Consider the following 20,903-nt stretch of genomic DNA (forward strand, 5'->3'; position numbering starts at 1 on the left):
GGGCAGGGACACAAAGCACTGGTTGGACAGGGAGGGTGCTGGAAATTTTAACTTGCCCACTAGGCTGAGATCTGGACCCTATAGCTGTGCCAGTAGGGAGTCTTCTTGCAGGACCTGGAGAGCAAGGGAGCGACCAGCCCTGGACTGACTGTGATATCTGTGTGCTCTTAAGGAAAATTGCACTTTACTGTGTGTATTTGTTATCCTTTCCTCATATATGAGACACCCTCTGTAGTGTTAGTGGTGAAGATTGAGGCAACTTGATTGCTGGGCCAGGGCACGGGCCTCACAAGCATTATAAGATATTAGTTCATTTCCCTGTACACAATACAATGTGACCTTTACAAGCAAACAGGCTGGTATTTTAAGAAAGTAGAAGATATAATTTAGTCTTTTTATGTAGTGGTAAGTAGCAAAGTTTATCAAGTATTGAGGTGAAATATTGTCTACATTATAAGGTGTGACATGACATTCACTGTTTAATAACTAACTGAAAAAGAACTTGATTACCTGTCATGTACCTAATTATCCTGCAGGTGAAAGCCAATCATAGCTCATCTTGGTACCTACACTGGATAAGTGCATGTGTCTGAGTGCATGGGCAATAGCTGTTACATGATGACAGTATTATCTTTTGTTTTATTCTCTTCCCTGATAGTAGTTTTCATCTGTTCTAGCATCCCTGCAGTCTTTATTAAATGGCAGTAATTCAGTGGTGCATATATCACTCTCCCCCTCTTACTGCCAAGAAGGGTATACAGGCATACAGCCATGACTGCTTCTTCCCTTGTGACTATCACTCTGACATATGAGCTGGTGGCCTAGGACTTGCATTGTGCTAAATGATTGTTGATACAGTCTGCTGAACTTGACATATCTAAGTTTAATTTAAAGAACTCATTAACTGCTTCCATGATTTGATCTCATTTTTACCACAATTATAGTTGTGTGCATAGTAAATACCATGCACTTGTCAATGCACCACTCTGTTTTCACTGTGAAAGTTATTAAAAATCAATGTCAATTCACACAGGTATATGAGGTAGAGTAGCCGCCATGATGTGCTGACACTTTTGTGTGCCACAGTTTGGGGGGGGGGGGGGCTTAAGAAATTAGTTATTCTCTTTATCAGAATGATGATAGCCAAGAAGACCTCACAATATGTAGGAATAGGACTGCACAGGAAGTTGCACAGTTATACAGAGGCGCCACATAAGGGAAATGAAGTATGAATGGGCAGTCTAAAGCAGCATTGGTTGGCAGACCTCCATACTGAAATATATATGTATGTATGTATAGACACACACAAATACACCTGATATTTATATCTGTGACTATCCAAATTTATTTATATCTATCTATCTATACATATTTATTTTATTTATTGACATTTGTCGACTGGGAAAGTCCGACTGGGACAGGAGCCCATGGGCCTCCTCAAAACTGATTACATGTATAGATCTTCAATTGCAGGACTACATACATTTATAGATCTCCAATTGTAGGCCTGCGTACAGTAACACTACATGTAAATACTATGTTAAATATTAAAAATTAAAACAGTAAAGAGTTTTAACATTCCCTTCTACAAACATACAGTTCCCAACAGACAAACCAGTACCCAAACCAGACTCATTCCTTTAAAGTTACTAAATTATTGTTGAAAAGTAAAGAGTGAGAGGCCAGAAAAGAAAGGAAAGGGAATAAAAAGTAAAACAAACAAAACAAACTTAAAACTGTGAGTATGGTATTTCCCTTTAGATTCATAATAGTTTAGATAAAATAAGCTTATTACTATATACTTTACTCTCTCTAGTGGACAACTGTAATATTACAGTAATAGGGAGACTAATACTTAGGTTCATAGGTAGATACTAGGCTATCTGCCCGAGGGCATTTTTAAGCCTAGCCAGAGTGTGTCGGCTTTCGCCGCCCCATTGATTAATTAACTGATCCTCTGTCAAACAGAGCCAATGAAGTGATCCCAGGGGTGTATTTTCTGTTACCCATCCACTCGTCAATGTTTCTCTTGAAGAGTGTTAGTGAGGGGCTCTGCCTAATGTAGTTAGGAATTTTGTTCCAAAGCATGGGGAGTCTCTGTGACAGGAATCTATCCCTCCAGCATGTTCTATTTATTGTTGTGGTGAGGTTTAGCTCACTAGAGCTCGTGGCTCGCAGTGACTTGGATTTCTTTAGGTGGAGCATGTCCATCAATTCTGAGTTGGACATGGCTTTGTAAGTCAGGCAGAGATCACCTCTAAGTTAGCGATATGCCACTGAGTACAGCCAGAGTTATTTCAGTCTGGCTGCATAGGACATATGTTTGAGGACAGTAATCCTCTTGGTGAGGTACTTTTGTGGTCTCTCCAGCTGTTGGAAGTGTATTGTGAGGTACATCCCAAATGGGGCATTGTACTCTATGATGGGTCTGATGAGTGACGAGTACAGGGGCACTATAACCTCTATTTCTAGATGCGAACCCTTTAGTAATTAGATGAGCCACATAGAAGGATTTCCTAACTACTTTGGCAATATGATTGTCAAAGGAGAGATTACTATCTACCTGGGTCCCCAAATCTCTTATTACCTCTTCTGTATTAAGGGGGCTGCCACCTATGTGGTAATTCATGGGTGTTTTGTTTTTCCCAAATGGGATGACTATGCATTTTTTGGCATTTAGCTTGAGGCCATGACTTTGACACCAGGTGTCCGTCTCAGTAAGCCCTTTGGGAGGATGTCCGTGTCAGCCAGAGAGTCAATTATGGCTCCCAGTTTCCAGTCATCGGTGAACTTGGTTGGCCATAGCCCTCCTGTGTTTGCCTGTATTTCTGAGAAGTATATGTCGAACAGTAGGGGTCCCAGGACTGAGCCTTGCGGGACACCACTTGTGACTGGTTTAGAGTCGGACCTGGAGCCCGCTATTCTTACTGTGTGAATTCTGCCTGTAAGCCAGTTGGCAACCCATCTCGTGATGTAGGGGTTTATGTTCAGGCTGGTGAGTTTTTCTTTAATACCCGAGTAGGGAATGGTGGTGAAAGCCTTGGCGAGGTCAAGGTAGGCTGTGTGAACAACCTTTCCCTCGTCTATGGCCTTGGTGACGTCTCAAAGAAATCAACCAGGTTTAGTAGGCATGAGCTGCCCTTAACAAAGCCGAACTGGGTCAGGCCAAGTGTTTGGAGGTTCCCAATGTCTTTGCTAATGAGTTCCACGATGATGCACTCCATAGCCTTGCAGACCAGGCTAGTAAGGCTTATGGGGCGATAGTTACCAGAGTCAGTTGTGGCCCCTCCTTTGTGGAGTGGAATAAACATTGCTGTGCACCATTCTATGGGCACATAGCCTGTGGAGAGGCTGAGGTTGAACAGTGTGTTTAGGTGGGGGGTTAGTTTGTTCTGTAGTTCGTGCAAGACACACCCAGGGGCACCATCTGGCCCCACTGATGCTGTGTTTTTGGCTTTTGAAAGGGCTATTTTCACCCATGTGTCTGTGATTTCCGGAACACTACACTTTTCCGGTATTGTTGTGGGCCCTTTTGGGGATGAGAGGGGGGTGAAGTTTGCATTGAATCTATCTGCTAGGATGTTGGCAATCTCAGTAGGTTCAGTATATTTTGTGCTATTTTGGACTATTTTTGGATTTATTCTGTTGTTTTGGATCATGCTGCTTTGCTTATTGGTATTGCTATTTTGGACTAGTTCAGTGCATATCTGCAAGTTGCCACTCAGATTCTTGACATAGCTAACGAAGGCTTTGTAGTTATCTTTTGAATCCTTGGCTATTTTTCTTTCGAAGTTAGCCTTGGATGATTTTATGAGGGATCTTAGTTTCTTATTGATACTGATCAGGGATGTCTTTCCTTCTTGAGATTTGCTTTTTTTCTGAACTAGTCTCCTCCTTCTATTGTATAGCCTGTTTATGGCAGGGGTCCACCAGACTGATTTCCTTCTCTTAGAGGAGTGAGTCTTGGTTTTGCTAGGGATGGCACAATCCATGCATCCTTGTAGGTGCTCATAGAATGCATTTGTAAAGGTTTCTACATCTTGGGCAGCATTATCCTTTAGTGTGGGGGCTGTAAAACTTACCACCTCTGTCTAAAGTAAGGTGAAGTTTGCTTTAGAAAAGTTTTTACTGTAGTTTCTTTAGTTGGGGGTGGTGGTGGGGTGTGGACATCCAGAGTGATTAGTTTATGGTCTGATCTAACCAGTGATGGGTTGACCTCCAGTGTGGAACACCTGTCACCCATGTTTGTGATGACCAGGTCCAATATGTTTTCACCCCTGGTAGGAGAGTTTACCAGCTAATCCAGAGCATTTGAGTTTATGAATTCCAGGAAGGGCTGGGCCTGGGAGTTTGTACTCGAGTAGTTTTCCCAGTTAATGGTAGAGTAATTGAAATCACCCAATGTTAGGGTGTTCGGTAGGACCTTCATGTTTTTCAGTGTCTCCAGAAAGGTGGAGTGGTGGTCCTGGGTCATGGAGGGTGATCTGTAGCAGGCCACAATTTGCATTGCAGATTTGCCCAATGTTAGTTGCACATGGATAATCTCAGAGGTAACATGCTGTTGCACTAACATGGAGGTGTAGGCATCCTTGATGAATATGGATACACCCCCTCCTTTTTTGTTTCAGTCCATGTTCTGTGGCTGAATTGTGTGGTACGAGTTGTAGTCCGTTAGTGCTGGTGTGCTCTCTGGAGCCTTGAACCAGGTTTCAGTTACTGCACAGATGTCGATGTTCTCCATACTGAGGAGTGCTTTGAGTATGTGCATTTTGAGATTTAAACTCCTGGCGTTGAGTAGCATAACCCTCAGTTTTTTGTTAATTGTGCTGTTTATGGAGGTGGGTTTGACTTTTGAGCCTTTTGACTTAAACCAGGTTTAGTAGGCATGAGCTGCCCTTAACAAAGCCGAACTGGGTCAGGCCAAGTGTTTGGAGGTTCCCAATGTCTTTGTTAATGAGTTCCACGATGATACACTCCATAGCCTTGCAGACCAGGCTAGTAAGGCTTATGGGGCGATAGTTACCAGAGTCAGTTGTGGCCCCTCCTTTGTGGAGTGGAATAAACATTGCTGTGCACCATTCTATGGGCACATAGCCCGTGGAGAGGCTGAGGTTGAACAGTGTGTTTAGGTGGGGGGTTAGTTTGTTCTGTAGTTCGTGCAAGACACACCCTGGGGCACCATCTGGCCCCATTGATGCTGTGTTTTTGGCTTTTGAAAGGGCTATTTTCACCCATGTGTCTGTTATTTCCGGAACACTACACTTTTCCGGTATTGTTGTGGGCCCTTTTGGGGATGAGAGGGGGGTGAAGTTTGCATTGAATCTATCTGCTAGGGTGTTGGCAATCTCAGTAGGTTCTGTATATTTTGTGCTATTTTGGACTATTTTTGGATTTGTTCTGTTGTTTTGGATCATGCTGCTTTGCTTATTGGTATTGCTATTTTGGACTAGTTCAGTGCATATCTGCAAGTTGCCACTCAGATTCTTGACATAGCTAACGAAGGCTTTGTAGTTATCTTTTGAATCCTTGGCTATTTTTCTTTCGAAGTTAGCCTTGGATGATTTTATGAGGAACCTTAGTTTCTTATTGATACTGATCAGGGATGTCTTTCCTTCTTGAGATTTGCTTTTTTTCTGAACTAGTCTCCTCCTTCTATTGTATAGCCTGTTTATGGCAGGGGTCCACCAGACTGATTTCCTTCTCTTAGAGGAGTGAGTCTTGGTTTTGCTAGGGATGGCACAATCCATGCATCCTTGTAGGTGCTCATAGAATGCATTTGTAAAGGTTTCTGCATCTTGGGCAGCATTATCCTTTAGCGTGGGGGCTGTAAAACTTACCACCTCTGTCTAAAGTAAGGTGAAGTTTGCTTTAGAAAAGTTTTTACTGTAGTTTCTTTAGTTGGGGGTGGTGGTGGGGTGTGGACATCCAGAGTGATTAGTTTATGGTCTGATCTAACCAGTGACGGGTTGACCTCCAGTGTGGAACACCTGTCACCCATGTTTGTGATGACCAGGTCCAATATGTTTTCACCTCTGGTAGGGGAGTTTACCAGCTAATCCAGAGCATTTGAGTTTATGAATTCCAGGAAGGGCTGGGCCTGGGAGTTTGTACTCGAGTAGTTTTCCCAGTTAATGGTAGAGTAATTGAAATCACCCAATGTTAGGGTGTTCGGTAGGACCTTCATGTTTTTCAGTGTCTCCAGAAAGGTGGAGTGGTGGTCCTGGGTCATGGAGGGTGATCTGTAGCAGGCCACAATTTGCATTGCAGATTTGCCCGATGTTAGTTGCACATGGATAATCTCAGAGGTATCATGCTGTTGCACTAACATGGAGGTGTAGGCATCCTTGATGAATATGGATACACCCCCTCCTTTTTTGTTTCAGTCCATGTTCTGTGGCTGAATTGTGTGGTACGAGTTGTAGTCCGTTAGTGCTGGAGTGCTCTCTGGAGCCTTGAACCAGGTTTCAGTTACTGCACAGATGTCGATGTTCTCCATACTGAGGAGTGCTTTGAGCATGTGCATTTTGAGATTTAAACTCCTGGCATTGAGTAGCATAACCCTCAGTTTTTTGTTAATTGTGCTGTTTATGGAGGTGGGTTTGACTTTTGAGCCTTGCCTAAAAAGGCACTATGGGGGCAGCAAGAGCCTTGGCCAGTATTCAGAGGCCTAGGGGTGACAGGTACAAGCCATCTCTTGTGAAGCAACGCGGCTTGTCGAGCATGTCATCCCAGGCTGACAGACACTGGATCCCCTTTGAATGACATCAGAAGCTTAGCCAATTGTTGAAATTGATAATTTTTTCTTTATAATGAGGTATCATTCTTGGTGAGGGCAGTATGCTACTCAGGGTCAGGGTCATACCAGCCTGGGCTACATGATCAGAGAGCTCTTTCGTGTCTCTTTTCATGTAGTCCAGGCAGGTACATCTCAGGTCATTCACACCAACATGAACAATGACAGTCATATTTGTACTTGTTCTGGAGTGACCTGAGTGCTTGTGTTATGTGGCGGATTCTGGTTCCAGACAGGCAGCTAACAGTAAGCTTCTGCTTGCCCAGCCTAGTGAGTGGGACGTCAGTGTGCCTGACTATAGAGTCACCTATTACTAGTTTGTTAGATATGTTATTTTGCCTTAAGGGCTGTGATTGTGCATCACACTGATTTTGTGTTTTATGTGTTGTCTGGTTTGTGACAGGAGGTGCACGTTGTTTGGGTGTCTGCTTTGGAGGTCTCTGATGCTTTTGCAGGTTTTTATTTGGAGCCCCTGAGTATGATATGATTTTGTGTATTTATGTGTATTTTTGCCAGTGCTGGTTTAGTAGGTCTATGTGTGGCTGGAGGTGTGGTGCAAGTGTTAACCTTCTCCTCTTGACTGTCTGTTCCAGTCTTGGGTGGAGACAGCTTAGCCTCCAGTTTGGCTGTATAATTGCATCTCTCGCATATGTTAGTGTTTTGTGGTAGGAGGAGAGGTTGGCTGTGTACATGAGGCAGTTGTAACATTGCCTCAGGATACCCAGATTCACCAGCTGGACTGGAGAGTACACCTGAAATTACCCTTTGGTCATGCCTGAATAGTAGGGTGAGCTGCTTAGTCGCTTGGTTGGTGATGGGTGAATAAAGAGCCTTGCCCTGCTTGGGCAATCAAGTGTCAGGGTATATCAGTACTTTGCTATTAGGTCTGAGCAAGTGCTGGGCTGTAGGATGCTTTTTATGTGCTCAGGTTGAGAGTTAGACTAGTTTCAAGGGAAAACTGAAGAGGAGATTTAGTGCAGCCAGGAATAATTTAACCCTAGCTAACCGGCACTGCCTGGAACAGAAAACCGCACAAATGCATTTTTTTATAGCAGGGAAATGAAAGAGAGAGAAATTAGCCCAAAATGGCCAATAAACTACTAACTTCTGGGCTGGAACCACTCCTCCAGGGACAGATAAGCTGCTCAAAGCTCCCCTCTCTCACAGATGAACAGAGAAACTTCCTTCTATCCAAGTAAGGTATGGGCAACTCAGAAACTTGTAACACAGCCCTGAATTTAGCACTAGCCTGAAAACTGGACTATACTAGCTTAGAAAGGTGGGAAACGAGGATTTTTTTTTTTTGAAAAGATAAGGCTAAAACAGTGAAAAATACACTTAAAACAGCTTTAAACGACTACAAAAAATCAGAAAAGGCTATCACACTTTAGTGTGTAACCTACAACAGTTAAACACATTATTTAAACAAAAAATGACTTGTAAACTGAAATTAATGTTATGGTAATAGAAAAGTATTACCTTTAGGTTATTTTATTTAAAAGATATTTCAGGAACAGCCTATTTTAAGACAAATAAAATATAAATAAAAGGTAGTTTTATTTGTCCGTGAGCTTTTTTTTGTTCTTTTTAATTGACCAATCATTCCTTGTTGCCTGTCTTTTTAAAGATACACTCAGGTCCATATCATCAGTAGAATTAAGTAAATTATGTTTCTGGGCAAACAAAACTGCATCTTCTGTGGAATCAACCCCCCCCCCCCCCCGGCAAGAGTAATCTTAGTTTTGCAGTGTGGATTAGGTGAGTTTTTATTCCAGTTTTCTTCAGTGATCTTAACAGAGGCATACAAGATTTTTTTTAAACCACCTGACAGGAATAGTCATTATTAAATTTAATGAAAGAATCAACAAGTTTTATAGGTAAGCAGACCAGGCTGTTTTCAAAACCAGATCCTTGACTCGACTAGAAATAAATCTGACTATTATAGATCTAGGATTTGAAAGTTTTTTTGCTTGGTGTTACTACAGGCAAAGATCTATGAACCTTCTCTATGGCAAATGACAGTACTTCAGGAAGGTTTAATGTTTTAGGGATCCAAGTGGATAAGGATTTTACCATGTTATCTCTGGGTCTATATTATATAGTTGGAGCTTTAAGTAACTGAATACATAAAGCTCGACACCAAAACAGTGAAAGCTGTAAACATCGAATGGACACTTTTGCAAATTCTTTCGTAGGGAAAGAATTCGCTTGGCCAAAGAAAAAAAAAATTAAAACCCTAATCAAGTGGGGGGGCTGTGCCCCCCACACCCACCTAACTAAATATACCAACTCCAGGATTGCTCTACAGTGGAGAAAAGGTCAGATTCCCAATAACAGCCAAGAAAATTCTTTCCCTATGAAACAATTCACGGAAGTGGCGATTTGATGTTTACAGCTTTCGCTGTTTAGGTGTTGACCTTTAGGTATTCGATTACCTAAAATTTTGATCACCTAATATAGACCCATTATATCCTGCTAGTTGCTCAGGGACCCCATAAATCCAGATGTTGTTCCCCCTTGCCCTATTCTCCAGGTCATTTTTTTCCAAGATCTTGTTTTATTGAATAATAAAATCAGTGTTATGTTTTCGTTCTGTAAGTCTGCTGTCTGTGTCATTGATAGAATCCTCCATAGCAGATGTCTGGAATTTCTTTTTCACTACTTCCTTGATTAATTCACTCTGCTTTGTACAGTCTTATTCTATTTTGTCAACTCTGGAGTCCAGTTTATCTAGTTTTAAGGATAGGTCTTGTATATTACAAAAAATAAACTATAACTCTTTCTTCACTGAATTTTCTTGTGAAACTACTTTAGAGTAATTCATCTTCCTTTGGCAAATCTTTATCTTGAAGATTTGACAGGAAAATATTTGAAATGTAAATTATTTTTCCACCAAAATGTCCCAAGAAGTTTCCAGCACAATATTCCAGCTTATTTGAATGATTGTTTTATGAAAATGACAATTCAATCTTGTCAAAATGTATAGGAGAAGCAAAACAACATCCCTGTGCTGTTAACTGCTTGCCCTCTTGGTCATGCCCTCCCACATGTTGGAATATATTGACTCAGCAGGTATATGATTGTAGTGGCAACAGTAGATAGAAGAAAAATTTTCAGAGACAAGGCAATGTCAAATGAGGTACTGAAAGTGTTGTTGTTGTTTCTTTCGGCTTTTCTCAGTTAGGGGTCGCCACAGCGGAACTCCGGTCCGCTAATGATTGGCAGTAAATTTTTACGTGCCGAGTTGCTGGCCCTGATGCACAACCTTCAATTTAGGTACACCCATTCACGCATGTCTCCACACAGAAGACGCTACAGCTGAGAATCGAACAGGGCAACGTCTTACTGTAAGGTGACAACGCTACCGCAGCACCACCACCACCGCAGTGAGGTACTGAAAGTGTGATTGCATGATTTACTACTTTAATATCTTTACTGTTAGTATAATATAATAGAAAATAGCTTATTTGTAATGTTAACATACTGATAGAGACCACTGAGATTGCAGCACTGGTCACAGACTGCTTGTGATGGGAGGAGGAAAGCTCCAGAAGAACTTGCACAGGTTTCGGGAATGGCTGAATAAGTACATGGTATTGCATTTTGGTAGCAAGAGGCTTTGTCCTTAATGAAGTTGTTATAGAGGACGTACATGAATGGAGAGAGAAGAGGTACCAGTTGTTACAACATTGAGAATTAACAGCTTGGACCAGTGCAGGAAAGCAATGTTCATTGCTAATGCAGCACTTGGTTTCTTCTCCTACAGGAGATCACGGTGGGTAATGGAGGCTATCTTCCTACACACATCACTGATACTAAGAGAAACTGCAGAGCAAATAATGACTCTCAGAAATGTGCATATGACTGCAAAGGACAACTTGCATAGAGGGTATGATTATTATCTATTAATGTAATATTATTAAGAACACTGCTTGCTAGATAAATAAACATCAAGTGGAGAAATGGGTATTCAGATGAAATCTAGGACGCTAGAAACAATGAATCCTACAGAAAAATATTTTGTTGTGACTGTATAGTATAAAGAACTATGGTATTAACATCTAGTCATCTGACTAGCTACAGAAAACATGTTTTATTCACATGCATTGCTTAAAAGCAGTAACCATGACTAACCCTGGATTTAAAAGAAAATGCTGAGAAATTTTAGAATTGTGCTTAAAGATATTTCCTTTGAGCAAATCACTTTAATAATTAGTACAGTGTTTGGAGTTCTATAGTCTAATGTGTATAAATGTGAAACTGTAACATTAGCAACCATGCAAGGGACATTAACATTTGGTAATTAATATGAAAATTAATGAAATATCAGATTTTATAACATTTAGCAGCAACAGACACTTATGCAGGTATTCATCAATGTGGGTTGGTACATGTTAGTTTTATCAGTAGAGAGCTGAAGTACAGAATACAGGAATATAAAAGGGTTATAATTAATAAGGGTAGAAGAATTCATTAGTACTTAATGCCAGCACTAATTTCCTGTTCTTTTCTGGCTTAAAATTAATTGCTGAATATGTCAGTGATAATTCCATATTTAATTATTTGACCCAAATAGATGCCTATTTTACCTACAAGTATTGTATCATTCATTGGAAGGGACTTAAACATGAACTTCACTTCCTGCATTTTAATACAAAGTTATTGAAAATAGTTCTTTATGTACCCTATTTGTTACTTGATTTTAATAGTGATGGTGTAATAAAAGCAATCTGTCATTACTTCTCTGCAATCTTATAAAAATAATTTCAGTGCTAGGTATAACAGTACCTGCAAGTTTAATGAAACTTAAAATTAAGTTTATGCTCTTTTGCAAGAAGTTTTATTTGTTGTGTTTTGGAACTCTTTGCATGTTTTTACTTTATCTGACTGCATTTAGGGCACAGGGCTAAACTTAAAAAAAATTTATTCATTTAATTTGGCAGGGGTATACATTTTTTCTATGATATAGAAGGAAATTCTTTTTAATAAACAAGTAATTCTTATGTGCCACCTCAATGTTTCATTTTTTGTTATTCATTTCATAATATAGAAAAAAAACCTTCTAAAACCATGCAAGAAGGATAATAACAAAACAGAGCCGATGTTGAGTGCTTTCATTCTTTAATCGTGACAAGAACTTCCTCAGAAAAACATTTTTAGAAATGAGTATGCAACTGGTAAGCAGCACCTTAAATATCCTTGTTGGTGCAAAATAAGCAGCCAATAAAATGTGAAAACAGGCTTTAAATTAGCTGTAAATGATAAACACAGCCTTTGAGCTAAGGCAAGTCAAAAGGTAACAAAATGTTACAGGCAATCAGTTAATTGTTTCAGTGAACCACTAAAGTCTTTCAAAAAGTAGGTAGTGGTGAGGGGGTTACTTCAACCACAGCAAAGCACACTTAATATTCAGAGCTTCATTCAGTCCTGGAAAAGCCTCTGCATTGAGGAATAACTGCCACTTTAACTCACAAAATCCCAGTAAAGTATCCACATCTCCATAAAATAAATCTACCTGTTCTAAATCTAGGACTATGAATTTCTGGAACCATGTGCATACTTGACTGTATTTACCTAAAGCATGATTTGTCTCTTTATTACATATGGCTGCACAGCGTTCTTTGATACGGCTTGACAGTTTCCTCGATGTAATGTTCCAGTTTTTAGAAATAATGTCTCAAACCAATTCAAAAGTAAACTAAAGAAATAAGCAACGGTTAACAGGTTATCTAAGCCATCTTAAAGCACAATTAATATTAAGAGACTCTATATTCTTCTTATGGTAGTTATCTTGTTCAACATCGTAGACTTTTCTTTCAGACAAAGATTGTTGAATAACAAGTCTTTGAATTAAACTGAGTGAAATGTTATTCACTGATAAGTGTCGATAGCGTTGGCTGCTATGTAAAATGCTTCATCTTTTTTATACCAAACACTGTTTTAATTATTTTCATTTGAAAAAGTTGGTATTCACTGCAGTCCACTTAAAATGCACCACATCCATTATATATATTTTTATGATCAGATCTGAATTTGTTCAGCTTGAACTGATTATATTTTGCATCTGAGTTCATTCTGGAAGTCTGCCTTTGGAATATTATTTTTAAAACCTTTTACTTAATTATCAGTTAAGACATTAGCAAACATGCATTAATAGAAAAGAAAACAAACCATATTAATATTCCATTCACATACATTATACATCACATATGTTTTCTTTCTTTATAACTATAATCAGTCTAACCTTACATAAATTGCTCAATTCCTGCCTTCCCTTAAACCTCACTCATTTTCCTGAACATTATTTTCTATGTATTGTTCTCAGAATTTCTATTTATTTCTATATAATTTGCTCCTACTACTTTTTAAAGATGTCTTCTAGTGCTTTTATCTCTTTTACAATATTCAAAACTTCACAGTTGATTTGGTCTTTGATTTCCATTTTCCAGTTATTGCTTTTTGGGCAGCCTTATCAAGGCCTTACTATTTGTATGAAATGCAGATCATGTGTCTCAGCTGAAAAGAATCATTTCCTTAGTTGCAGCTATTTGTTTACCCATTGTTTCTGACAGAGTACTCTGTAGGGAATTTTTTAAAATCTAGAACAACAAGAGAGTCAGCAGGCAGAGCACGCTTTATTAACTATAAATAAAACAAAGAAATAAAACAGAGATAAAAGCTTTTGCAACTCATGGTTGCTTCTTCAACTTTAACAAACAAAAAACAGTACATATAAAATGGCATCAATTATCTAAGAACCACTCAATGTCGGGGTTGGGTGACAGAACCTCTTTCAATATTTGTTGAGAAACAACTTTGTGCCATTGTTAAGAGCATTAACAAAATATTGAAGGATATTAAACACTTCCTTAAAAGGCTGGCACATTGGTCTGAGAATGTTTTTAATGACTATAATTTAGTAACTATGGATGGTCTATCTTTATTTACGGTCATTCCCAATGACATTGGGATTGATTATATTAGACAGTTCCTGAATGTATGCTTGAAATACTCATCTGATAGAATTAACTTGATTTGTTTCTTATTAGAGTTAGTTTTGACCAATAATGTTTTTCTGTTTAATGATAAATATTTTATTCAGCAAGTAGGTGTTGCAATGGGCACCATGTGTGCAAATAGTTATGTAAACATGGTGCTCGCTCAATGGGAAGCATTGTATGTTTTTGACAGCTGTAATCCTTTTTTAAACTTGATTTTACATTACAGTAATTTTGTTTATGATGTGTTTTTTGTATGGGCTGGTATGGTTGAAGCACTTGCTTCATTTATTGAGTACCATTAGCACACTACTGGATTCTTTAGATTTAAGTTTAAGTGCTCTACAGTGTCTATTGATTTTTTAGATGTTCAGGTTAGTAGGACTGGGAATGGCTTGGTCACCATTTTGTACAAGAAACCATGCAAAGTTAATAATAAATTACATACACTCCAAGAAACCAAAGTTGAATGTGATGAGGGGGTCAGTTTTTTTTAGAAAAGACAGGCTACACACAAAAGATAGTGACATGTATGCTTCTTTTGATATCCTGGCTGATGAAATTTAAGCAGTGAGGATACTCTGAATTAGATATTGTACAAGTGCAAAATGATGTTGTATCACTTAGATGTAATAGGGCTAGGCCTTATTTTGATACGGGTGATATTGCCGTTGTTGATGAGAACCATAGTGGTGAACACCTTATGATGTCCCTTGCATATCTGAGTGATGTAAGTTCTAGTTGTAATATTATTAAAAAATATTGGAGGATCTTAATGTCACACCTGAAGTATAGAGATGTTCTTGGTAGTGAACCTCGGTTTGTTTTTAGAAATAATCTGTCTCTGAAAAGGATGCTCTGTTACAAACTTATAGCATCTAGCGCTATGCATAGAGGAGCTATGGGAATGGTCGCAACCCTCCCCCCATACAGCTTGTAATGTGTGTAGATTTATCAGGACTGACAATTTTTATACATTCCCCTCAGTGGATGCTTGTTTGAGTTTGAATTATATGTAGACTGTAGCACAAAATATTTGGTTTATCTGGCTGTGTGTGAGGTTTGCCGTTCAAGTTATGTAGGCAAGACCAGTAAGTGTCTCAGGGACTGTATAAGAGAGCATGTGTATGCAATTAATAGAAATGATCATAGGAATGCGTTAGCTAAGCATATAATCAAAAAAGGTGCTACACAATGCTTTAAATTCATGATAATTGAGAAATTTCAAGTTACTGCTAGAGGTGGTGATGTTAAGACTCATACAGAATGTCTAGAACTTAAATATATTTTTTTGCTAGCAGCAAATAGGAGTATGGGGTTGAATTAGAATGCTCCTTTAAAACCAGCCATGTGGTCTAGAGGTTTGAGGCATTGATTGTTTCTTAGATAATTAATTCCATCATGTATGTTCTATTTTTTAATTGTTAGACACAAAGAAGCAACCATGAATTGTGAAAGTGCTTATTTCTGTTTATTTCTTTGGTTTATTTATAGTTATTAAAGTGTATTCCACCTGCTGACTCTTTTGTTGTTTTTGATTTTACTTATTTTATCGTGGTCAGCTTTCTGCTCCAGTTTTTGGTTTTATTTTAAATTTTTAAAATCTGCCAACTCATTACACTCCCAGAATATATGTTCCCAGTTATCTCTTTCATCTCCATTATATCTCCAGCATTTGCTGTCAACCTGAGGAAGTCTGCTTTGGGTATAAAAATACCAATGCAAACAGACTTTCTCTGATTGATTCTTATAGGTACTGTGCAGTATTTTATATGCCCTACTAAGTATCATTTTTCTAATAGCAACTTCTGTTGTAGGGTCATCCAAAATCTCTGCCACTGAAGGTCTTTCACTTATGATTCCATTATCCTATTCTCTTGCCTATACTCTAATATTGGTTCCTGATAGGGAAGGCAGTCTGTAGACCTGTAGTCCAAGCATCTTCTTGATTAGATCTCACTCTGTATCCTTTTTCTCTCTAGTTATTTGCTCCCAATACCTTGTTTTCTTTGCCAATTTTCTCTAGTAAATTTCAGTCCCCTCTTGTATATTTTCTGTATCCCTGTAGATATTCCAAAATCTCCTTTCTCCATTCATGTGTTAGCTTATTTCTTAGGTTACTTTTTACTACTTAATGAATATATGACATTCTGTATGGTTGTTGCTATTCTCTTTAAAAATCTGCATTCAAAGTCACACTGTCCTTATTTCATGACTCCCCCCCACTTCATCATCACCTCTTTCCAGTTTGAATTATACTGTTCTGTTTGTGTTCTATATATGAGTCTTAACTGTGTAGAGTTAAAACATTCCTTCAAATCAGGTAATTCCAAACCACCTTGTCCTATTGGAAGGATCAGCTTACCCACTTAACTCTTGCCCTCTTCCCCTCCCAGATAAATTCCTTCAAATCTTTAGTAATTATTGTCCACAGTTTCTCTTCTGGTTGATAAAAATATGCCTCACCTGATATAAAACTTAAGGTGCTAAAAACATTTTAACTCCTTGTATCTTACTATTCGGGTCTATATTATTTCTTCAACAGCTTAGGTTGTCGATTGGTCAGTGATCGACACCTAAGCGTCAAAGTTTCAAAGTCGTGAATGGCCATATAAGTGAATTCTTTCCTCTGGAAATAATATGCTTGGCTGTTATCAGGGATTTGCCCTTTCCCCAATGTAGAGCAATCTTGGAGTTGGTATATTTAGTTAGGGGGAGTGTGGGGGCAAAGCCCCCCATTATATTTAGGTTGAAAGGTTAATTTTATTTTCGGATGGCCTAGCAAATTCTTTCCCGAGGAAAGAATTTGCGTATATGGCTGTTCACGATTTTGAAACTTTGACGCTTAGGTGTCGATCATTAAGCATTCGACAACCTAAGCTGTCGAAGAAATAATATAGACCCTAATATTCATATCCATAAACAAGAGCTTCTATTTTTTCAGTTTTTGTATTATCTTTTGTTTAGTATTTTCCTCATATCCTTAGCTCCCAAAAGCATTTTAATCCATACACCTAAATACTTCATTTTATCATGTCCCCATAAATATGAGTATTGCTGAACCAGTGTGTGTGTGGATACAAAATTAATGACTATAGACTTTCATTCATTTTATATCCAGAAAATACTTGAAACTGTCTCAGAATATTCACCAACAGTGAAACATCTTTTTCTGGATTTAACATGTACAAAAATATCAACATCGGCAAATAATACCAATTAAATCCTTGAATTTCTGAGTCCCTTATTTTTATTGTCAACCATTCAAAATATAAAGAAAATAATAAAGGATAAAATGAATACACCTGTCTGGCTCCCCTGTTCAACCACAGCTCATCAGAGATGAACCCTCCTAGTTTAATTCTTACTTCTAATCCTTCATAAATCCTCCTAATTAACAACAGCAGTATATTCTTGCATTCTGATTTGTTCTGGATTATTATTGTTCTATCAATGTTGTCAAATGGTTGCCTCACATTCACAAAACTACACTGATCCATATCTATAAATGTTGGGAGTACCTTTGCCATTCCTTTAGCTACTGTAGTCATAAACACTTTACAGTCATGGTTTAAAATCACAATGAGTCTGTATGAAGCTAGGTGTTGTGAGTCTTTACCATCCTTAGATAATACAGCCACTATAGCTTTCTTCCAAGATGTTGGTGCTGCCTTTCCTTTGAAAATACTGTTAAATAAAATCTCCCAGATCCTTATTGTCTATCTTCCAAATTATCACAGAAGTACCATCTGCTCTTAGAGATTTTCCTGCAAATTGGTTGATAGCTACAAGCAGTGATGTGTAAATGTTAGTTGTTGAGCCTCATCTGCCTCTAACTTTGGCATAATCAAATCTTCCATAAATATTTCAATTGGTGCCTTTTTCTGATTTCTACATTTCTCTAGTTTATACATATTTTCATAAAATATCTGCAATATCTCTTCAGGATCTGTGGTTATTTTTCTTATTATAGGCTCCTTACGTTTGGTGACAACCCTTTCTACTTTCTGTTGCCTAAGTCATGGCGCTAACATTTTTGTGCTCTGGAGTGTTTATCAAAAAATAGTTCCATAGTAACAATTTTTCTAAATTCATACATATTATCCCACTGCTCCCTTATTTTTTTCTTTACTGCAGTTGTCTCTCTCCTTGTCCTATGATATTTCCCTTATTCTGTAATTTTACCCTTTGTCAGCCCCTCTAAATAATTCCTATTACTTATTAACCATATCTGTTTCTCTTTTATCATTATCCTATTTTTAAATTCCATTTTTATTTTATCTCTCTTACTAGCAATCACTTCTGAAGATATTTCTATATTCTTCAATAACTCAACTTCAGCTACTCATTCTTTAAATTTCTCTCTTTTTAACAAGTAGATGGGAAAGCATCACTGTCTCATTTTTACTTCATTACTCTGCACTTTTATCTTAGTTTTTATCTGTACATGATCTGAAATAGTTATTGGATGAATGTCACAGCTTTCAATTAAAAGCACATGTTCCTGTGAGTTATAATTTCTATCCAGTCTAGCCTAGTTATCGTACCTTGGGGAATAATATGTAAATTCCATCTGAGTTCCTACTGCTGAATTTGCATCTTCCATACCAATTTTTTTCATAAATATCTTCAGAAATCTACCATGATTTTTTTTTTTATATTTTTTCCTTCTAGGTCCCCCTGATACATCCTCACTACTGCAAATCAAGTTCTAGTTCCCATCTGTAAGTTATCTTCCCTGAAAGCTGATTATTTCTCCCAATTTTTTTAAGGCTCCTTAAAAGCATTTTTGATGGAATATACATACATGCCAGCATAATCCTCCTCCCTTGCCAGTAGCTTCTTACTGCACCAAATCTACTATTATTGTATTTTTCCTCTTCCATCACTATTGGAGCCCCTCTAGTGATCAGTTGTATTACTCCCTATTCCCTTTGTCCCTGGTATTCTGCTGAATATTCATCCTGAAAGCCTTTCTTTGTCAAATTCCCATGCTCATTTCTTTTCATATGTGTCTCCTGTAGCATTGCTATCTGTACTGTGCATTTCTTAAAATAATTCAATGCTCTTTCTTTTTTGTCTATACCTGTAAGGCCATTTATGTTCCAAGATGTTATCAACAGAGTAGCCTTTATGATAAAAGCTTTTGTTCCCACCTATTATACATGCCAGTTTTTTTGAATGTGCATTTCCAGCTTTTGTCTTACATGCACACACTAATATATCAAGGTTGTATAGTTTTAAATATATGAAAACTTATTTGTGGAAGCTTAGAAAAATATAATTTGAGGGTTGTGTGCATTATAATATATTACAGTATTTATGGAAAAGACTATGAATGCACTGACTATTTTACTGGAAAGTACTTCTTACTGATAGCATTTCTATTCATACAATTTTAATAGGCTTATAGGATCGTAGGAGTTTACTAGGTTAATGGCCCTAGATCCCTTACAAGCATAGCCAAGTTCAGCCCTTGTTCCCAAGATTGTCCATTTAAAGCAGACACTAAAATCAGCGCCTGTTACTCCTGTCCAAGAGGGACACAGGTGGAATCCCCAGGGTGAATTTCTAATTACCCATACAATTGTCCAAAGTGCACTTAAATAGGGTCAATGAAGGGCTCTGTTTAACATGAATTGGAAGCCTGTTCCAAAGGTGAGACAACCTCTGGGAGTCAAATCTGTCCCTCCAGCAGGTTCTGTTGATGTCGCATACCAGGTTAAGGTCTATAGAATGAGTGACCCATGTGCCTTTGGATTTGCGAAATGTGCAGCAGTCCCATTAAATCAGGGTCAGATATTGCCTTATATGCAAGGCATAGGTCACCTCTGAGTAATCTGTATGACACAGAGTAAAGTGACAGTGATTTCAGTCTGTCCACATATGACAGATGCTAGAGATCCTGAATTTTCTTTGTAAGGAACCTTTGTGGTCTCTCCAATTGCTGTAGGTGCTTGTAAGGGTACATACCAAAGGGACCATTGCACTCTATTACTGGCCTGATGAGGGAAGAGTACAGGGGGTTATAACCTCTTTTTTTTCTAGAGGCAATGTCCTTACATATGAGAAGAGCAATATAAAATTCCCTTCTTACCAGACACATGGTGATCAAAGGTAAGGTTGCTGTCAACCTGTGTGCCTAGGTCTCTCACCACTGAATGGATGCTTAGGGTATTGCTATTGATGTGGTAGTTTGCAGGAACATTGCCCTAGCTTAACAGGATGATAATGCAGGTTTTTGCATTCACTTTAAGACCATGACTTTGGCACCAGTCATTAGTCTGCATAAGTCCCTCTTGCGGGATATTGACATCTTTGGGAGACTCAGTGGTGGCTCCTAGTGTGCAGTCATCAGCGAACTTTGCCAGCCACAGACTTTTTAGTTTTTGCCTGGACTTTGGAGAAGTAGATTCCGAAGAGTAGGGGACCCAAAGCCAATCCCTGTGGAACATCATTGGTTACAGGTCTGTTGGAGGAGGTTGGATCCCTTATTTTGACTGTGTGAGATCTATCAGTGAACCAGTTTGCAATCCACCTGACACTATATGGGTTGATACCTAACTTGGTGAGTTTATCAATGATGCCTGAGTGGGCGATTGTGTCAAAGGCCTTGGCTACGTCTAGGTAGGCCATATACACAGATTTACCCTCATCTAGGGCTTTGGTAACTGTCTTGAAGAAGTCTACCAAGTTTGACAGGCATGATCTCCCCTTGACAAAGCCAAAATAGGTGGGATCAAGCTTTTGAAGATTTCCTATATCTTTATTGATAAAGTCCATGATGATCTGCTCAAGGGTCTTACAGATAAGGCTGATAAAGCTAACAGGTCTATAGTTCCCAGTCTTACAGATAAGGCTGATAAAGCTAATAGGTCTATAGTTCCCAGGGTCAGTGGATCCACCGCCTTTGTGCAAAGGGATGATCGCACCTGTTTTCCATTTCTCTGGGACTAAGCAGTGCCTAGGCTGTGATTGAAAAGAATACCCAGTGGTACTGCTAATTCCTGTTTTAACCCATGTAGAACACAGCCTGGGATGTTATCTGGTCCCACAGAGGCTGTGTATTTGGCCTTGGAGAGGGTGTTTAAGACCTTCTCCTTAGAGATAAT

This window comes from Protopterus annectens, chromosome 13.part0 (genome assembly GCF_019279795.1).
Source record: "Protopterus annectens isolate FY-2018-M chromosome 13.part0, PAN1.0, whole genome shotgun sequence".
Taxonomy (NCBI): Eukaryota; Metazoa; Chordata; order Ceratodontiformes; family Protopteridae; genus Protopterus; species Protopterus annectens.